The sequence below is a fragment of the Babylonia areolata genome, chromosome 8 (assembly GCF_041734735.1).
Source record: "Babylonia areolata isolate BAREFJ2019XMU chromosome 8, ASM4173473v1, whole genome shotgun sequence".
NCBI classification, from domain to species: Eukaryota; Metazoa; Mollusca; class Gastropoda; order Neogastropoda; family Buccinidae; genus Babylonia; species Babylonia areolata.
In genome coordinates this window covers 49,815,911-49,823,979 of record NC_134883.1, presented here as the reverse complement: position 1 = coordinate 49,823,979, position 8,069 = coordinate 49,815,911, and the positions used below count along the sequence as shown (strand labels likewise).

Sequence of the window (8,069 nt, the reverse complement as noted above, 5' to 3'; positions counted from 1 at the left end):
TGCTCTTCATGTGCTGCGCCAGATGTAAGCATCAAGTGAAAATTTTTGTTTGAACTCAATACTTCCAACTCAGTGCATGTGATTGGGCACTGGACTTTGTGAACTTTGCATGTGTTGTGTTTGGCAGGATTTCACTCAAAGGACACGTTAGGTTTTTCTCACCAGGACCACATTCACAAACATTAAACTGAGCTGTGCTGCTGTTGACTTACTCGTCACTGGTTTTCTTGTCTGAGGTTCGCTGATGTCCTTTCTGTGCTTCACTGTTGTTGCTGGGGTACACAGGTTTCCTTGTACACTAGTCTGTTGCTGGGGTACATAGGTTTCCTTGTACACTAGTCTGTTGCTGGGGTACACAGGTTTCCTTGTACACTAGTCTGTTGCTGGGGTACACAGGTTTCCTTGTACACTAGTCTGTTGCTGGGGTACACAGGTTTCCTTGTACACAAGTCTGTTGCTGGGGTACACAGGTTTCCTTGTACACCAGTCTGTTGCTGGGCTACACAGGTTTCCTTGTACACCAGTCTGTTGCTGGGCTACACAGGTTTCCTTGTACACAAGTCTGTTGCTGGGGTACACAGGTTTCCTTGTACACAGGTCTGTCGCTGGGTACACAGGCGTCCTTGTAGTTGTACACAGGTGTCCTTGTACACAAGTGTCCTTGTCACTGGGGTACACGTGTCCTTGTCTCTGGGGTACACAGGTGTCCTTGTCACTGGGGTACACGTGTCCTTGTCTCTGGGGTACACAGGTGTCCTTGTCACTGGGGTACACGTGTCCTTGTCACTGGGGTACAGGTGTCCTTGTCACTGGGGTACACAGGTGTCCTTGTCACTGGGGTACACAGGTGTTCTTGTCACTGGGGTACTCCAGGATACACTGGTGTGTTGACTCTGGAATACACAGATGTCCTTGTCATTGGGCGATACTTGTCACTGTTGCTGGAACAGAAGCCATAAGTTGTGTTGAGAGTAACATTTTCTCTGCCCCCCCTCCCCCTCAGCTCTTTCTGTCTACCTCCTCTGCCACCATCCATCCTGCCCTATTTGTACACCTAGTATGGCTCTTCCCACTACCTCTCCACACACAAACAATTGTATAATATTGATGTCTGCAAATGTATTTGTTCTACTATCAGAGCTGTTTTCTTTCTTCTTATTTTTTTTTTTTTTTTTGTGTGTGTGCATAATTTCTCTTTCCAGGAACAAATCTTTTGTTGCTGTGGTTTCTGTTACTGGTGCAAGACCATTTTCTGTAACGATAACATGGTCTCTTTTCACATAACATATTACTCCTTCCACAGTACAAGTTCTAAACGTGAGAGACCGACAGAATCGAAGAGAAACTTCAAAAAATCGAAAGAAGTAGATGTGGGTATTCTTGCAGAGGAAATAATCATAGCTTCAGTTTTGTCATCATTTAACTTCAGTTTGTTGAATGTCATCCAGGATTTAACATCGAGAATACAATCTTTCATTCACAGAATCAGACTATGTACTTGGTTTGGTTCTGCAGACTTTTGTAGCTGAGTACCATCAGCAAAACAGTGGTGAAGAGCAGAATGGCCAGAAATGACATCAGAAAGAGGAGCAGTGTACAGAACGAACAGAACAGGGACCAGGACAGAGCCTTGTGGCACACCATAGGAGATCAGGGTTGAATCAGATTTAGTTATTAACAGAGACAATCTGGAAGCGGCTGGATAGGTATGAAGAAAACCAATTCAGAACTGTTGAGTGAATCCCAAAAACATGTTCAAGTCTGTAAAGGAGTATACTGTGGTCTACTGTGTCAAACGCAGCCAACAGATCGAGCAAAGTTAACAGTTCACCTTCATCAACCGACAGTAACAGGTCATCAACTACTTTCAACAAAGCAGTTTCAGTGCTATGGGCAGATCTGTATACTGACTGAAAAGAAGAGATCAGGTTGTTTAATGCTAAATGAGCTGAAAGTTGGGAGAGAACAATTTTTTCAATAATTTTGGACACAAAAGCAAGGTTGGATACAGGGCGAAAACTTTTGAGGTCATTGTGATCCAGAGTGGCTTTCTTTAGCAGTGACTTAACAAGTGCAGTTTTGTACAGAAATTATACATCAGGGAAGACACCAGAAATTATACATCAGGGAAGACACCAGAAATTATACATCAGGGAAGACACCAGAAATTAAAGAATCATGCCCAGCAGACAGTGCGGGAGAGAGAGAGGAGGGGTTGGGGGGGGGGGGGATTTAAAAGATATGGTGTGGGTGGGAGGGGGTGGCATGGAATGGGTTTGGGGATGTGGGTGAATGGGGAGGGGAGGGGAGGGGAAGGTGTTGGTTTCTTCATCATTAAATTTGTCAAAACTCTGACATTTTCCATTTTAGCTTTGGAGTTCGTTATCACCGCCAAACGCTATAGTAAAGAATGTTGAGGGGAAGGGGGGAGAGGGAGGAAGGTGGAGGGATTGAAGAAGACATTCAGCAAAAACTACAGTGGGCATTCATACGCTCGTTTATTTTGGCGAATGGTTTCAGTGTCCACCCCTGTCCGCTGACACCGGACTCTTCCTTCAACACCACAATGACTGGTGGGCATGATGGCTCTACTCCCCATCCTAGCCCCCACACCCCTCCCCTGAGCTATGTTCACAGATCAATCACACGCATGATGGCCAGACCATCAGCTGCCCAAAAGGCTCTTCTATGGTGAGCTGCAACAAGGGAAGAGATCACATGGAGGCCAGAAGAAGCGCTTCAGAGACACTCTGAAAGTCTCTCTGAAAGCATTTGATGTCAACCCTGACTCCTGGGAGGAATCTGCAGTGGACCGTGACAAATGGCGCGCTGCTGTGCACAAAGGTGCTAAGTTGTGCGAGGCCAACAGGACTGCTGCAGCTGTTCAGAAGAGGTAGGCCAGAAAGTCACGGGCAAACAAGCTCCCTGACAATGACATGCCTGTCTTTGTCTGCCCCAACTGTCAGCGAACATTTCGTGCGCAGATTGGACTATTCAGCCATCTGCGCATTCACAGATAGATTCATGAGCATCCCCCCTCCCCACCCTCCCCCAGCTGGATGACAACAATGGTCATCATCGATCTCGATGGACACACACCACTATGCCCCATCCTAACCCCCACACTCCTCCCCTAAGCAATGTTCACAGATCGATCACAATCTGATTCAGCTCCACTCTTACTCCAGAGGCAAAAGTCAACTCCGACAGCCAGCAGGAGGAAACAGGGATGGGAAGAAAACTGATTTTGTTCTGAAGGGAAGTGAATGCACTGGTGGATATTGCCTTCATTTTTTGCCCTAAGTGGGAAAACCTTCTTCTTCTTCTTCTTCTTCTGCGTTCGTGGGCTGCAACTCCCACGTTCACTCGTATGTACACGAGTGGGCCTTTACGTGTATGACCGTTTTTACCCCGCCATGTAGGCAGCCATACTCCGTTTTCGGGGGTATGCATGCTGGGTATGTTGTTTCCATAACCCACCGAACGCCAACATGGATTACAGGATCTTTCACGTGCGTATTTGATCTTCTGCTTGCATATACACACGAAGGGGGTTCAGGCACTAGCAGGTCTGCACATATGTTGACCTGGGAGATCGTAAAAATCTCCACCCTTTACCCACCAGGCGCCGTCACCGTGATTCGAACCCGGGACCCTCAGATTGACAGTCCAACGCTTTAACCACTCGGCTATTGCGCCCGTCCGGAAAACATTCAAGACTAGGAATATGAGACAGAAAATAAAGTGTAGACATCTGTGAAATTTGGGGAGAGATGGTGTTGTAAAAACAAAAAAACAACAACAAAAAAAACCCACACCAATAACAGATTGAGGATCAAAAGCCAAACGTATCTCATGTTTGGCCCCACATTATGGACACATTTTCAGAACAGAATTTGTCCTCTGGCTCCTACTGATAGAACCCATTATTACCCACGCACATCTACACACACCTAGAAACACACATGCACACTCCCTTGACGCGTCTTGTGGCCGAATGGTTACAGCGCTACATTTCTCACCCGAGTATCCCAGAGTTCGATCCCCGCTTTTGTGGCGCTTATTGAGCGCAAGGTGTGGATGTTTCCAATCTTCTAAGTCAACAGTTGAGCAGACATGCTAGTTCCACGCATGGAGAAGATCAAATAGGCACGTTAAAGACTGATCCATATCAGCGTTTGCTTGGTTGTGGAAACGTGAAGATACCTAGCACGCACCGTCCATGACAGATTCGTTAGCACAATGACAGACTTTGATCGCTTAAACCATAAACAAACCCTCCACAACCCTCCCCTTCTTACAGCATCCAACAGACGAGGCTGAACCAGTATGTCCCACATTCCCCAACCTCCGTAAACCAACACTGATGAGCTATGGCTGTGAACACACATTCCGGTGTGGACCCCCCGACACTGAACATCTAAACTATCAAACTCATGCCTCCTGGCGACCGAACACTGAAGATTCCCTGTGGACTGCCGGCGCTAGAACTGTGACAGACAAACCCGGGTGTGGCTGTGTATGAGGAACTCAGAACGAGCAGCGCTGGAGTAATGCACTGAAACGGTGCAGATGATGGGGCAGCAAAACAAAACAAAACAAAAATTCAACTCACCTGATCAACAACAGACTCCTCTCAGAAGGTTCGCCACGACCAACTCCATGAGCAGCACTGATGTCCGACCTTTTGGAGGACAGGGGTATGGGGTTGCTTTCACTTCCCGCTTGATCGTCTGCTCTGACGTAGTTTGGGTGGTCAGGGGGTGGGTGGTGGTGATGGTGTTATCAGCGGCTCACATTTTTACCTGGGGAAAAATGTAAGAACCTACAGTAAATAATCTGAATGGAAAAAACAAACAAAAAAACAATAATAACAAAAGAAATCCCTGCTGTAAAAGTGTGACAACTTTCCTACATGTACCAACCCCTCTTTGAGTCATGACAATAATAATAGTGATGATAAAAACAATAATAATAATAATGTCTGTATGGAAGACAGGAAGAGTTACAGGGAGGACTCAAAGACAATCTGGACACACCAGGTACAACAGACAATTGACAAACTGGCTGACATTCTACAAGTTGTTTATTTATTTATAGTCTGTTAATTCTAAGATATTAGACCGAAAATATATATCAATATTATTATTTCTACTTTCATTATTACTTAGAAATCATCTGAAAATCAACCACAGGGGAAGAATGATTACTGAAAGAGGCGACTACAAGACGAGGCATCCACAGAGAAAAGATTGAAATATGCCTATGAAATAAAGAAAATCATGCATAAAAGAGACAGACTTTATAGAAAATGGAAAAAATCTGGCAATCCTGAGCAAGACAAAGAAATCAATAGCCTGAATAGAAAAATCTAAACAGAAATGTGCCGGTCATACTGGCGATACCAGGAGAACATCTTCACCCAACCCCCCTCCACTTCCGAAAGCGACTCCAAACCTCAAGGCGACTCTAAACCTCACCACAAAAAGCTGTTTGCATCAAACACCAACGCTCAAGCAGTTCTGGTGTTGCAGCTCTCAGATCCAATGGAAAGCTCATCACTGACCCAAAACAAAGCTGAAGAGTTAAACGCTCAGTTCTCCAAGGCGTTCAGCGAGGGAACAGCATACTTGGAAGCAGAGTTCAGGACGAAGTGTACAATGCCTGACTCCCCTGACGACTACCCAGCCATGGACGAGATTTCCGTCAGTGTTCATGGTGTCGAGAAACAGTTGGCAAACCTCAACCCCCACAAAGCTACAGGGCCGGACGGCCTCACACCCCGTGTCCTCAAAGAACTCGCCAAGAAAGTGGCTCCCATCCTAACCATTATCTACTCCTCGTCTCTTCACTCTGGACAAGTCCCCTCTGACTGGAAAGAAGCCACAGTTGCCCCTGTCTTCAAGAAGGGTGAGCACTATAAGCCCTCCAACTACCGCCCCATCTCTCTCACCTGTATATGCTCTGAACTTCTGGAACACATCTTAGTGCCATCATGAACCACCTTGAATCCAAGAACATCTTGTCCAGCCAACAGCACAGCTTCCGTAAACACCGTTCATGCGAGACCCAGCTACTCAGTTCATAGAAGTCTCCGCAGCCATGGAACGTGGTACTGCAACAGAGGTCGTGGTGTTGGACTTTGCCAAGGCATTCGACCGTGTCAACCATAGCCTGCTCTGCCACAAACTCAACCACTACGGCATACGAGGGAACACCAACCGCTTCATTGCAAATTTCCTCAGCGGCCGCACACAGTCCGTCGTGGTTGATGGAACCCGATCCAGCTATGTCGACGTGAAGATGGGCGTCCCCCAGGGCTCCGTTCTGGGACCCTGCCTCTTCCTGTGTTACATAAACGACCTTCCCTCCAAGATTTCCTCTCCATCAAGACTTTTTGCTGATGATACAGCAGTCTACAGGTCTATCACCTGCGCAGAAGATCCAGCCAAGCTTCAGACGGACCTCCAACGCCTGGAACAATGGGAGAGAGAATGGGACATGGTCTTCCACCCAGACAAGTGCAGTGTGCTGCCCTTCACTAGAAGCCACTTTCCTCTTCTCTCCAACTACACCCTCCACGGCCAGACACTGGAGAGAGTCACCTCAACAAACTACCTCGGGGTCATGCTGGAGACTAAGCTGGACTTCACTCAGCACATTGAGAACATCTGTGCTAAGGCCAACAAGACACTAGGCTTCTTGAGAAGGAACTTGAAGGTGTGCTCCAGCCGTACCAAAGAGCTGGCCTACAAAGCAATGGTTTGTCCAATTGTGGAATATGCCTGCACTGTATGGGGCCCAAACTCCAACAAGCTCATCACAACCCTTGGGAAGGTCCAGCGAAGGGCTGCCAGATTCATCACCAACCGCTACTGCAACACTTCCAGTGTTACAGACATGCTGACACCAGTCGAGTGGCCTGTGCTCCAACAACGACGTCGCTGCGCCAGACTCGCAATGCTCCACAAGATCCTCAACGATCAAGCTTGCGTCTCCTGCGCGACCTCGTCGCAGCAACCACAACCAACAGCTGCAAAGAATCCGATGCCGCACTGACTACAGGAAGTTTTCTTTCTTTCCGAGGACCGTTGTGGACTGGAACTCCCAGCTGATGTCGTCGAGGCCCCCTCCTACAACACCTTCTGCTTGAGGGCATTGAGGGCCCTCCAGGCACAGTAGACATCCCCCCCCCCCTCGCCCCCCCCCCCCCACCCCCCACTAGGTCCTTCACTTTTCTGAGGTTTTTTTGGGGTTTTTTTTTAAACTCACTGGCGCCTCACACCCCGCCCACTAACCCAGGTGGTGTGGGGGCACTTCTAACCTCCAGCCTGCTGGTGGGACAAACGACCGTTGTAGCCTGAAGTGACAGCGTACGTGTAAATGCTGGGCCACCCTATCTCTCACTCTCTCTCCCCAACTAATGATTAATGGCATACGCATAAGGACTATGAGTACGAAATTCTGACTAACTTGAAGAGCACGCGCTTGCACTCCCTCCCCCCACCCCAAAAAAAATGTTAGTAATGGTCAAAGTTATGACCGCTGAAGAAGAAGAAAACACTACTGATATTCCGTGACTAATTAATGCTGTCACTATATTTAATGACTAATAAATACTAACCTCACGTTATCGTGCAAACCCCACGTAGGTCTCTCTCGCTCTCGCGTACACACACATTGGCTGCAAGGCGGGAAAAGGAAAAAAAAAACATGGCCGTTTTGCATTACCAGCTTTGCACATGTGCAGGAAAACGAACTGGCCAATGGCTGACTGGAAATAACCCCCCACCCCCACCCCAATCCTTCCTCAGCCTCCACCCCCTTCCCCCGACACATACACACACACTTCTCACCTCTGTGTCGTTCTGTGATTCGGTTGCAAACTCACTGTGAACAGGCACGTGAGACTCGGCTCGAATGGACATCATGTGACGGTTTTGTCAAAGGTTGAGCAAATAGAACACAGAAAGAGCGGACTGTGTTACGACCTTAGCATGTTGGAAGGGGGAGGGGAGGGGGAGGATAACAGGCAAACAAACGCGTGCATGCACACTCAGAATGCACAA

The 8,069-nt window shown here is 47.7% G+C and overlaps 1 long non-coding RNA gene across 1 annotated transcript; it reads right to left on the bottom strand.

The window, feature by feature from the left end:
• Positions 1-867: 867 nt before the first annotated feature.
• Positions 868-7,760, bottom strand: LOC143285223 (uncharacterized). Its single transcript, XR_013055676.1, has 3 exons — positions 7,625-7,760; positions 4,616-4,805; positions 868-941 (listed from the first exon to the last, which is right to left on the bottom strand). It is a non-coding gene; the product is annotated as an uncharacterized LOC143285223 (long non-coding RNA).
• Positions 7,761-8,069: the final 309 nt, after the last annotated feature.